The sequence below is a fragment of the Aedes albopictus genome, chromosome 2 (assembly GCF_035046485.1).
Source record: "Aedes albopictus strain Foshan chromosome 2, AalbF5, whole genome shotgun sequence".
In the NCBI taxonomy this organism is placed as follows: domain Eukaryota; kingdom Metazoa; phylum Arthropoda; class Insecta; order Diptera; family Culicidae; genus Aedes; species Aedes albopictus.
The window spans coordinates 87,311,613-87,324,700 of record NC_085137.1 but is presented as its reverse complement, the minus strand read 5'-3'; the positions used below and the strand labels follow the sequence as shown (position 1 = coordinate 87,324,700).

At 38.7% G+C, this 13,088-nt stretch overlaps 1 protein-coding gene across 5 annotated transcripts in view; it reads left to right on the top strand.

The window, feature by feature from the left end:
• The window catches only part of LOC109427703 (serine/threonine-protein kinase GL21140), a 77,368-nt gene that overhangs the window by 5,347 nt on the left and 58,933 nt on the right, over positions 1-13,088 (top strand). For 3 of the 5 annotated variants that reach the window (XM_062850042.1, XM_062850041.1, XM_062850039.1), the window contains exon 2: positions 3,264-3,587. The gene's annotated coding sequence lies outside the window, so the exon portion shown is untranslated. Of the gene's footprint in view, positions 1-3,176; positions 3,588-13,088 lie in introns of all 5 variants that reach the window. The other 2 variants (XM_062850040.1, XM_062850038.1) reach the window with 2 other exon arrangements.

The following is a 13,088-nucleotide window of genomic DNA, read 5'->3' as shown; positions in this document are numbered from 1 at the left end:
GGCTCGTGTATCAAATCTTTATATATAGGCTTACTTACCTTTGAAAACATCTTTTGAAGCAAAGGAACTTTCACTTGCTGCATTATTTGAACTCCAAGGATCGTTCGAGAACATATTTTATGATTCATTAGGGAATGTATGCCTATGTCAATAAGGCGTGATTTTACCAGATGCATTGGCTAAAAAAATAATCAGAATGAGACGTATCATTTAACCTTGCTGCTCAGGAGACATGCTATGACCTCTATTGTGGTACTTAAGGCCATTTTCACATATTTTTGTTTTTTTTATTGGGTATGGGTCAATGTATTTTCCGATTTTTTTCGTGTTTTGTTTAAAAATGGTTTTTGCAAAAACGAAAAACATTTTCCATTCTGATTCCATCTGAGATTCCTTCAGGAACTTCTTCCTAGATTCCTTCTGTGACTTCAAGGTATTTCTTCCTGAATTTTTCAAGGAGCTCCGAGTATAGTCCTGGAATTCAATCTGAGAATCTCCTAAAGTTTCTTTTGGAAGGTCTTCAGATTTTTTTTGTTTGCTTCAATAGGGTATTCCTGTAATAAGGAACCCGGAAGAAACTGTTGAAGGAAAACCAGAAGACATTTGTGTCTATCGGGTTCCTCAAGGATTTTCCTCTGAGTTTCTTCTGGGATCCTTCAAGCCATTTCACCCGGGATTTCTTCCCGGATGCCTGAAGGTATTTCTTCGAGGATTCTTTTAGTATTTTTTCAGGAACTCCTTTCAATATTCCATCAGGTATTCCTTGTAGGAATTCCATTCGAGATTCCTCCCGAAGTTCCATCTTGAATTTCTTCAAGAATTTCAGGAATTCTCCACGAACTGCTTTCAGCATTCCTCCAAAAACTTTTTCGGGATTCCTCCAGGAACTCCTACCGAGATTCTATCAGGAACTACTACTGGGATTGCTTCAAGAATTCCTCCTAGGGTAATTGCACTGACAATTAATTCTGGGATTCCTCTAAAAACTACTTCAGGGATTATTCTGCGGACCCCCGGATTCTTTTTGAAACTTCTTCCGGGATTCATCAGGGAACTTTTTTGGAATTCTTTCAGAAACTGCTTCCGCGATTTCTCCCTACACTTGTTGTTCGTAGGCCGCGAGAGTGCGGGAAATTGGCATCTAAGAGCCGAAAGAGAGATAAAGTTGTGAAAGACGGACCCGGTTTAGGGTGGTGCTTCGAATCCAGTTTGACTTTCTATTCTGCAGAGTTGTAACTTGTTCTGTAGCTTAGTTGGTTAAAGCGCCGGACTAGCGATAACGGAGTCGTGGGTTCGAATCCCACCAAAACAAGTGGTAATTTTTTCACAAATTTATCTCTCAATTTGCCAATTAAACGTACTTTGCCTAAAAATACTTCAAGTTTTTACGTGTATTTTGAGGAATTCGGTTTTTGTTTATGAAATTCCTCGTGCAGTTCCTACCAGGGATGGCATTCACCATTTGCAAAGAGTTACATTCACTTGCTACTATCTCAGTTCATAAGCATGCTATCAAAAAACAATGTATGGATGACTTTTACCTTGTAGTTTTATCTGAAAGTTTGCCGAATATCATAAGGGTCGCACACGCATGCTTAACTCGTGAGCAAGCTGTGAAAGCTACTCTCCACGCCGTGAATGTAATTTATGATATTCGGCAAACTTTCAGATAAAACTACAAGATAAAAGTCATCCATACATTGTTTTTTGATAGCATGCTTATGAACTGAGATAGTAGCAAGTGAATGTAACTCTTTGCAAATGGTGAATGCCATCTCTGGTTCCATTCCTATATTCCAGGATTCCTCTAGAAACTACTTCAGGGATTATTCTGGGGTCTCCCGGATTCTTTTTGAATTTTCTCCCTAGATTCTTTCAGAAACTGCTTCCGGGATTTCTCCCGGAACTCTTTCCAGGATTTATCTTTGAACTTTTTTCTGGATTCCTTCCAAGAGTGCCTTCTGGAATTCATGAAGATCTTTCAGAAATTCTTCCGGATGTTAATTATGGAATGCTTTCATATGTTGCTAATGGAAGCCCTTCAGGAGTTTGCTTGAGAATTCCTTCAGGAGTATTTTGAGGAATTCCTCCAGCGGTTTTTGTTTATGAAATTCCTCGTGAAGTTTCTAAAAATTTCGTCTGGTTTTCCTCCAACAGTTTCATTCGCGATTCCATTTTCCCAAGGAAGTAAAAAAAACTTCTGGAGACATTCCGGAAGAAACTTCTAAGGAATCTAGGATAGAATTCCTGGTGGATTCCCGAAACTCTTAAAAAAACGGAAAAAATCACTTGAAGTCCTGGAAGGAATCTCAGATGGTGCATTCTGACGAATGACAGAAGAAAGTAGTAGATTCTAGAACGCGGAGAAATCACGAAAGGAATTCCTGGAAGAATCTAAGGAAAAAATGCTGGGATAATCCTAGAAAGAACTATTGGGAGAATGTTAAAAAGTTCGTAGAGAATTGTCGAAAGAAATTTTGAAGGAACTCCTGAAGTAATCTCAGAAGGTATCCGTTAAGAAATCCCGGAAAGAGGCTGTGTAAGAAATCCGGTAAAAATACTGATGGAATCTTCGCAAGAGATCTTGAAGGAATCCCAGATGGAACCTCTCCAGGGATCTCAGAAGAAACACTTGGAAGAGCCCCAGAGAGAACTTCTGAAGAAATCGTAATCAATTCCTAATCAATTACTAACATAAATTAGAAAAGAACTTTTTTTTAGAATTTTCAGGTACACAGTAGACGTTTACTCGTAGCAAACACATTGATTGCAATGCTTTTTAACTGAACGCCCTTCAACTGCAACAGTTTTGCCATAGATTTATCTTAGTATTATTATGTCAGGAAAATGTCAGGAACATATTCAGTACGATTTGTGTGCTTGCGTCCGACAATTCTCTTCTCTGGTTTAGGTAAATTCCATAAGGAAAAATGCCAAAACTAACCAAAACAATAAAAGTATCCTGCTGGTACAATACTAAGAGTAATTTTTAATCCGTTTCTACATTTTCCCTGTAAAGTATGAAAGCTAAAGCAATCATTTGACATGTAAAATAGTTATCCTTATTACCTTGACTGATACAGGCACCCTATGTTGCCGTAAAATTAAATCTCAATCTTCAGTTCATGGAACGAGTCTTCAATGCAATTTCATAAGAAACAATTTCCTTCCACCAGGGACACCGTGCAGTGACAGTACAGTGATTGTAAATTGAAACAAAAAAAAAAATCAAGCTCCTGTATTTCGCGTGCTTTTCACCGCAGTCTCGTCGTTCACGTTGTGGTGTTTGGTGTTGTGTGTACTGTGCAGTCGACCGACCAGCCAGGCTGCGACTAAACAAGCATCATCATCGGAGTGTGGCTAATGGACTAGCTAGTGACTAGTGATCGCGTGTCGTAAATCCGCGAGTAAAAGTTCGAAAGCTTTTCCGATTTTCCGATATTTTGGAAGGTGAATCTGCGGGGCCCACCAGAGGAGGAAGTAGCAGCAGCACCAGCAGTAAAACAAGCCCCGAATTGCCTTGGGCAGAGGCAGTCGGGCTTAGTGGCAGTGTGCAGTGCATCGTCGGTTTCTACACATTTTTTTCGGTAAGCAGCAGCAGCATTGAGATTATTGAGGAGACGAGTCCGTCGCCAGAGCGATGGAGAAAGAGTAAAATGAAATAAAAATCCATTATGGATGGTTGAAATTGTGTGGAAAGTGGTGTGAAAGTATATATTGTAGGCAGTGATTTTTCGTTGTGTTTTACCTTGCGGATTAAGAAGCTGGGCTCGGGGCGTGGACGCAGGGTAGGGTGGGGCGGGTGCCACCTAGACAGCAAAGCAACGAGGGGCGCTGCCCTTGCCCTTATGGCTGCTGGCTGATGGTGAGAGTGACGGCGGGGGACAAGTAAGCAGCGTGTGAAGCGCAGAACATTCTTTGGCATTCTTAGTACGGGGACTGATCAACATCGACAACCGAGCGGACTATCGTCGCGAGTTGTCAACACACTATCAGCGTCCTCGCTGAAACGCTGACGGCAAACGAGAGGAATCTGGCGAAGTAGTATTTATTCAACCATTCCGTATGTATGCAATATTTTTTATTTTGATTGTTTAATCTGACGTTTCAGCTTTTTATGCGGATGTTTATGGCGAGATTAGATAGCTCGAGAATGCAAATTTGCTTATGTGATCTGATGAGAGGATTGTAAGGAATGTAGATAAATTTTGACCGATGATGTTACTACTGAAATAGTCTCATCAATATAGCTAGCTGGACACGAATGCCAACTTATTTGGTAAAGTGTCTTTAATAAAATATAATAATAATAATATAGCTAGCTGAACCCACTTCTATATGTAAAGTTTAGTGGTAAAGACGATTGACTTGACGAGAAACTCCCTCCCCATGGATATTCGATCTTGACGCGATGGGAGGGCTTAACCCATTAGCACTTTGTGCGCCAATTTATTCATTTCTGATTCAGCCTTAAGATAGATGTGAATCTGGTTTAAGAGCTGAGCAGAGGTGAAAAAATCGGCCGTAAACTCTCTAAAATAAAAGCTCTCATTTTTGAGTAGCGCCCATGCCGCACAGGGACTGTGTTGGAAACACACATTTTTTTAAATTGCTCGCACGCTCACATTTTTGCAAAATATCAATATTTTTCGGTATTTGAAGGTGGTTTATAAACCCAGTGAGGTTGCCATGTCGAAATTATTGCAAAATACATGCTCACATGAGCGTACGAGCAATTTTAAAAAAATGTGTGTTTCGAACACAGTCATGTGCGGCATGGATGTTTACTAAAAATGTGCAGGCCGAACACATTTTTGAGCGTAGCCGTTTTTGCGTGAATGCTAATGGGGACCAGAGGAGTATCCGCAGTGAGCCTATCACAATTTCCAAAGCAATGTCATAGTTCAGCTTGCATAGACCCAATATTTTAGGAATTTGCAGTTAGATTTTGAGGAGCGTTACGTAAAATTGGGTGTGGGTGGTATCTGCGTTACACTTACTACTCATAATTATTGCTCTAGGAATCTAGGAGACAATTGACGCTAGAAACTGCACTACCAGTTGAGCCTAGACAAAAGTAGCTAGTAATAGGAAACTATGGGCAGGATAACAGTATTAACATGGATTTTTTTTTTTTCATTATTATTTATACATATCTTCCAAACGGGTGCATAGAATTTGGAACCGTTTGAGCAGGAGCTCCTATTTCGAGTGTTAGTAATACCACGTAATACGTTTGTACAGGTCGGACTCAATTGTCCGGAGTCGGGTTCTGAAGCTTCGGAAACGTGTGTCTGGGGAACGAAATGTTGTATATATAAAGCTGAAATTTTGACATTTTGTCAAGCTAATTTTGATTAGTAGCCAGTAAATATTACAGCTTTGTACATCATTCCGTTTGCCAGATGTGGTTTTAGGAGGCTTCAGAATTTGAATCCGGATAGTCGAGTCCGACCTGTACTGTATTTTCAGTAATTTTCAACGTAATAGCCATCCGAAAAACCATACGTGTTTTTGATTATCTCCTAGATCTTATTGTGGCATAACGTAACAGGTAGGAATTAGGATATAAAGACGTTAACGACATGCCAGGATTACAACACATTTAATTAAATTGGGATTTGAATGTTCTTGGGTCTAGAAAAGAAGGTTTAGTCTTTGAATTTTCATTTTTTTTTTAATTTTTAAATTTAGACAGCTAAAATGATTTCATTGTTTTGTTATTTATTTATTTTCAAGTAAAAATTAATTTGCATATTTTTCATCTAAAGATAACCAATCAAACCCTTCCCTTCCCACGACTTTAAACGACTATTTCTTTGCCATAAAATCGTTTCCGAAATAAGCGCTTGAACAAAAAATATTGCAAATTGGCTGGATTTTTCGAAATCAATGAACTTTGTTTTGTTATAAACCAATAGGTCCTTGATTGTTTATCAATAGTTCTACTATTGAAACAAGTAGTTAGTAGTTGGGTTAAACTTATGAGGTTACAGTCATATTCTAAAAATTATTGCATCATATTTATCTAATTCCGTTTGTCCAGATTTCGTCGAAAATCGATGGTGCTCTCTAGCTAGAACAACCATGGGAAGTGGAGGGTTAAACCCATGTTTCATTGAATTTCGCCGTATTATTTGCATAATTGTGTCAAGTCCACTCCAATTCCTTCCCCCAACCCATACCATTACCCCTCCGATGGTGTTCATGTGGTCCGCACGGACTATTACGGCCATTACCCCTCCTTGATCTTCGGCTTTGGATTGACTTGCGCTCTTATTGCCCCACCAAATGCTGCAAAATGAAAAATGAAAATGAAAATGAAAGACGATTGACTTGACGAGAAACTGCACCACAAGACTTTTAAAAGTTCATTCTAGAATCGTTAAGAATGTTCTATCAGAATTAAGTATAAAGTGCAGTTTCAAAGCCAAACAATGTTCTATTGCCGGTGGAACTGCTGTGAGATTTTACCGCGGATCTTCTATGAAGGTTCTCGGTAGATTTCCTACAAGAATGGCACTTTTCGAGGAATTCCTGGGGGAACTCGTGGAAAAAATTCTCTGTGTAACTCTTAGGGGAGTTCCCGGTGGAACTGCTAGAGGAGTTCCCAGTGAAATTCCTGACAGGATGTCCGGTGAAACTTCTATGAAGATTTCCGATGGAACTACTGGATAAATTACCGGATAAGTTTCGGTGCAGCTCGAACAGGAATCTTCGATAGTACTCCTGCAGAAATGACCGGTGGAATTCCGAACGCGTAGGGAAATCCCCGGAGAACTTTCTGAAGCAATTTGCGATGGAACTCCTTACAGAAATACCAGCGGAACTCTTAGAGGTAGTCCACTGGTGTGAAGAATAAGCAAAGTTAGGTGAAATTCACAAAAAAAAATAAATTAAGAAAAGGAAGTTCACCAACCAAACAGCACCCCCACACTGAATTTGTAATGGAACTTCAAATATCGAATTAATGAATTACTATTAGAACCGCCACAGAAATTCTCAGTGAAAATCTTGTAAGAGTTCGCGGAAGAATGCCTATAGAAATTCCTGTTGTAAATCCTGCGTGAGTTCCGGTCACAACACCTGGAATTCCCGGTCAAATTCCTTGAGAAATTCTCAGTGAAATTTCTTCAAGAATTCTTGATGGAACTTCTAGAGGTGATTCCAGTGGAACTCCATAAGAAATTTCCGCTGGAACTTCTACGAGAATTCAAAGTGTAACTCCTACAGATAATTCCGGTAGAGTTTTTAGACCAATTACCGGTGGAACCCCTACAATAATTATCGATGAAACTCCTGCGGCGGGAATTTGCGGTAGTACTGCTGCAGGAAATTCTGGAGCAATTTTTTAAGAAATTCCTTGTAGAACTATTTAAAAAAATCTTTATTGCCGAGGAAACTTTTAGAGAAATTACCGGTGGAAAATCTATACGTATCTCCTGTGAAACTCCTATGAAAATGTTCGACAATTTCTATGAAAAAGTCTAAGTGGAACCCCCACGAGATTTCCTACACAAATTCTCGACGGAACTCCTGTGATAATTCCCAGAGCGATTTCTATGCGAAACTCCTGGAGAAATTCTTGCTGGAACTAATTGATGAGTTTCCGCTGGGACTGCTAGATGAACTTCCGCTGCTGCTCCCAGGGAAATTCTCAACGGAAGGCCTTTAAATATGGCCTCTTTTCTGGTGTTTTCAACAGATTTATTACAGGTTTAACTTCGAATCCCCAGTTGTTCTCCAATTTCCCGAATAATGTGCCCATGTCCCAGCTGGTACGTTACGCCAAGAAGAAAAAAGTATAAAACATGAAATTCCAAGAAGGTTCTAAGTAACGCCTGGGTTTGAAGTGAAAACTCTAAGTAGTTCATTATTGTCGTTACCTAATTGACCTCCTTCCGGAATCTCAGAACCATATAAACATTCCGTAAGGTTTTTTTGTGGAAAGGCTGTGGAAATACCTCTTGGACTGCTTCTCAGGATTTGTCACAAAATTTCTTCAGGCCATATTTCCTAGTATTCCTTCCGGGGATTCTTTCAAATTCTTATCAGTATTTTTCCACGATTCGAACAAGTCTTCCCAGGATTCTTCCTTGTACATACATCTTCCAAGACTCCTGAGTTCCGACCGATTTCTCCTGGAGTTTTTCACGGGAATCTTACATAATTTCAATCCATAATTTCTTCTAGGGCTTTTGCCGGTATTTCTCGTAGAGTCCCTCAGAGCTCCCCTGCGTTTTGCTCCAATTTCCACTAGAGTTTCTCTAAGGATGTATCGCAAATGTTTTTGCGGAGTTTCTGCTGAAGTTTCTGTCGGGTTTTCTCTTGAAGATTTTCCGCAATTTCTTCCGGTGTTCTTGGGACTTCCCCAGAAGAGTTGCTACAAAATCCTTAATCCTGGGATTTCTAAAAGAGCTCCTCCAAAGGTTTCTTTAGGTAGGAGTTTTTCACGAATTTTCTGCAGGAGTTTCTCCTGAGATTTTATCTGATGTTTCTGAGATATTTCCAAAAGCCTTGCGGGATTTGTTGCGAAGTTTTACAAGAGATTTCTCTCAGAGTTTTTTTTTATCTGAATTCACCCTAGAATTTCACTTCATCTTTTCTGGATGTGATTCCGGAGAGATTTATGGGATTTTTGCAGGAGCCATTGCTGATATTTCTCATAAATTTATTCTGGGATTTTTAACAGCTTTTCCCAGGCTTTTCCTCGTAGTTGCGTATCGGATTTCATGTAGAGTGCCACCTGAGATTTGTTTTAGAAAATGTGCCGAGATTCTGGATGCTCCGTTTGGGATTTTTTGCAGGGGTTTTTCTTCGGAATCTTTTATAGGAAAGCTGAAGGAATTCAAGTGAAATGTAGTGAGAAATTTCACAATGACTCATTGGAGAAATCTCGAGAGGAACTTCGGATGAAATTCTGAGAAAAACTGGGGCATCTCGATGAAAATCTCTGGGTGTAATTCTGGTACAAAATATTATGGAAATTGCAGCAGAAATCCTAAAAATCTCTAATTAAAAAAAATCGGGAAAGAACTAAGTGTAAAATCCCGATAAGGAATCCAAGAGAAACGTTGGAAAACTCTGGAATAAATACCAGAAAGAGCTTCTACAAAAATTTCGCAAAAGTCACAAGAAAAACTGTTGGAAAGCTATCCTACCAAGAGAAATTCCTGAAGGCACTTTGAATTCCTTTTGGAAGGATTTCTGGGAGGAATACAGTGAGAAATTTTGGAAGCATATTGGAAAAAACCTCTGAAGGAAATCCCCTGAGGTACTTCAACAGAGACTCCTGCTGAAATCCTGGGAGAAATTCTGGTAGAAATATCAGGACAAATCTCGGAAGCAGCTATTTATGAGAGCAAATACATAAAAAAACACACACTGGAACAAATGGAGAAAACCAGCATTAAAACTTCGGCAAACCTCCAGGGGAAAAAACCTTTGATAAATTCAAGGAAGAACTCACGGCAAGAATTCCTCTCTAGGAAAATCTTGAAAACTCAGGGTGTTTTGTTTTGACTAATGTCAGATAGTGTCTTCAAAAAACCTTTAATGTACTCGCCCTCGCTTCATTTAGATTACAATATTTTTTATAGATTTCTTTCACAGTTTCCTTCAAAATTACTCCAGGATTTTTTTTGCTAGGAATTTCTCCACGAATTAAGTAGGACAGGTTTGGTGGCCTAGTGGCTGCCGCTTCTGATTCGTATGCAGAAGGTCCTTGGTTCAATCCCTGGCCCGTCCCTTTTCTCCTACTTTGTATCTTTCTATCTACTCATGTATATTTATAAGTTCATAGCCATCGGTAGAACAGTTTAACGGGTTTAAAAAGCCATTCCGCGGATAAAATTCTGCTCCCGAAAATCATAAAAACGACTCATGATTTCATGAGCCTAGTGCATTTTCGTTTCATAAAAATACACCATGATTTATTATCATGATAGTATGAGCCATTGTCTCGTAACGCTACCAATGCGTTACTTTTTTTTTAATCATAAAGCTAAATCATATTGCTTTCGATTTCGATTTCGAATCATGGTTTCGGATGCGCATCGCTTATGATTCTGATTATTTTTCGAGGGTCATAAAGCTGCATCATGGTAGTGGTATTTGGAATCACGATTTCGGATGCGCATCGTTTATTATTCTGATGATTTTTCAAATAACATGATTTAGTTATTGAACTATCGAATCATGGTTTCGGGTGCGTATCGCTTATGATTCTGGACGGTTTTCTAGGACCATGAAGCTAACTCATGCTATTCAGATTTTGAATCATAATTTCGGGTGCGCTTCGTCTATGATTCTGGTTGTTTTTCTAGGACCATTAAGCTGAATCATGGTAGTCGGATTTGAAATCATGATTTCAGATGCGCATCGCTTATGATTCTGGTTATATTTTTAGAATCCTAAGCCAATTTACAGAGCAGGTGTCGTTAAACGGAGTCGAAACAGGAACGGAATTGGACACTATCGAGAATGAAGCCAAGACGGGATTGGAAGGATCCGGGGCGAGGAATGACAGCCGCAGTCGTTTGAGCTGGAACGAGAATGATGGCGTGCAGTCATCAACTCATTTGTTGTACTCACCAGTTTCTTTGGAAGAGTGTTTCTACTAAGAACACACTAGAACGTTAAAAACACAAAAAATCACATAAATATAATATTTAACACTATATTTCCATAAAATTGATGGCTTTTTCATTTTAACCATTCACTAAGGGGCTGTCCATTAATTACGTAAGGAGAATTTTGCGATTTTTTGACACCCCACCCCTTTTGTAAGATTTTTGGTATGAGAACCCAAATATTTTTGTATGGCGCGTAAGATTACTCGAACCCCCCCCCCCTTTTCTCCCACCATAACCCTTACGTAATTGATGGACAGCCCCCAACGATGCACACCGAATCACCACGTTTTGACAGGTGCGCGTAACGCTTCGCGTAACTGACATGAGTTCGAGCTCATAAAAATGGTTACAACGAGTCATGTTTTTGGTTGCTCGGATTATGAAATTATGATTCGTGATCATGATTTCATAAAATAACAAATCATAAAAACTAGATTAGATTTGTTTCCATGCACAGTGTCAATCTATCATACAGGGGATACTCAAAATAACTGGGACAGGTAAAATTTTCACTTTTCAAAAAATGTTCAACTAGCTGTAACTTTTCGAAAAGGGCATCGAATATTCTCAATTTTTTACTGTGAGTTCATCAACTAGTTTTGTATTAGTGATCCAACTTTGGAAAAGATCGGGCTTTTCTATATGAAATTAGAAAGATTCTAGAAAAAGTTATAATTATCCAATAGCCAACTTTGAGCTGTTATATCTCCGGATTCAACCAACCGAATGCAATAAAATTTTGATCATTTATGACTAATATAATGATCTATTAAAAACTTTTGACTAAACTTAAAAATCTTTACATGAAAGAAAATTAAAATGATTAGATTATTTTTCTAATATAACACCAATTTATCCGAAACTTCATCATTGTTTCAAAGTTATGGATAGTAATTATGGTTCATTTAAATTCCCTCTAATTGACTTGAATATATTTATGTTTCGAAGGAAAGCAACCAAATTGCCGACATTAAACTGAAAAAGTAATGGGATGCATAAGAAAAATAGATGAATTTACTAAAAAAAACATAGAATAAATGAAATCGCTATAACTATTTTTCTTATATATAATTTCAAATTAAGTCAAATGTTTTTCAAAGTTCATTATATTAGTCATAAGTGATCAAAATTTCATTGCACTCGGTTCATTGATTCCGGAGATATAACAGCTCAAAGTTGGTTATCGGATAATTATACCTTTTTCTAGAATCTTTCTAACTTCATGAAGAAAAGCCCGATCTTTTCCAAAATTGGACCACTGATACACAACTAGTTGATGAACTCACAGTAAAAATTTGAGAATATTTGATGCCCTTTTCGAACATATTTTGAAAAGTGAAAATTTTACCTGTCCCAGTTATTTTGAGTATCCCCTGTATAACGTCTACAAGTTATGCAACCAAGCGAACTGTGCCGCTTCTCCTTCATAGTAATTTACAATCTAACATCTAAATATATCCCCTATCCATGAATCGCATCACCGATCAAAGGTGACTCCCAGATCACACATTCTACCCTATTGACAAATATCCCATCCATGCTGGTTGTGGGCAGTGGTCTCTAGTAGCAACAACCATCACACTAACACATTCCTTTTCCTTCCCAACTGACTGTAAGGACTTGGCCGGTACCGGTATTGATCCAAAATGTATGAGCTGCTTAAATTGCACTTTGAGAATAAGTGGAGTGTCCTAGTCCCTCATTCAGTGTATCTCAGTGCAATTCATACCAGTTCAGATCAATCACTTAGGAGCAACCATTGCAATCAATGCATTGACATGTATGAGTCAATGTGGGTCGTTGGTCGTTTTTTCGATCGAAATTTTTTCCTCGAATTTAGTAGTCTTGCATGATTCTCCTAGGAATTTGTATGACGGTTATTAATGACACAAATGTCCCAAATGGAGAATAACGTGCCTCAGTTCAGTTTTTATCCAGAACCCACTTTAATTTCGATACAAGAAAAATAGTTTAATTTAGCAAATAATAGTAACAAAACAACTGTTAACAATACGTAACACAATCCTAAGTCTAGCAAAATGAACCTTTCTTGCAAAGTCAGCAACTATCGAACATTATGATGAACCAGAACTAGATTAATGATCCAAACATGACTGTATTTTGTATGCAGCGAGCACACCCATTTACTCTTCCATACGAACGTATACATAATGCCCACTTGTTCAAAACAAGCCGTCTTCACTTTTACCACCACCTATCCGAGGCGGTATCGGCCTAGTCGCCAGTTTTTCCTTCAGGACGACGACTATCCACACCGACGTGAAGTAATTTTAGTTTTCTGGTTCACTCTCTTTTTTACACGGGACCATCATCGTCATCGTTGTCGTCGGCCTACAATAGCCGGGGTTATATTTTATGGACTACTGATTTGGAATATGACTATAAAATCGTGGCTAACAAGCAACCACTACGGAAAGGTAGAGTTGCTACACT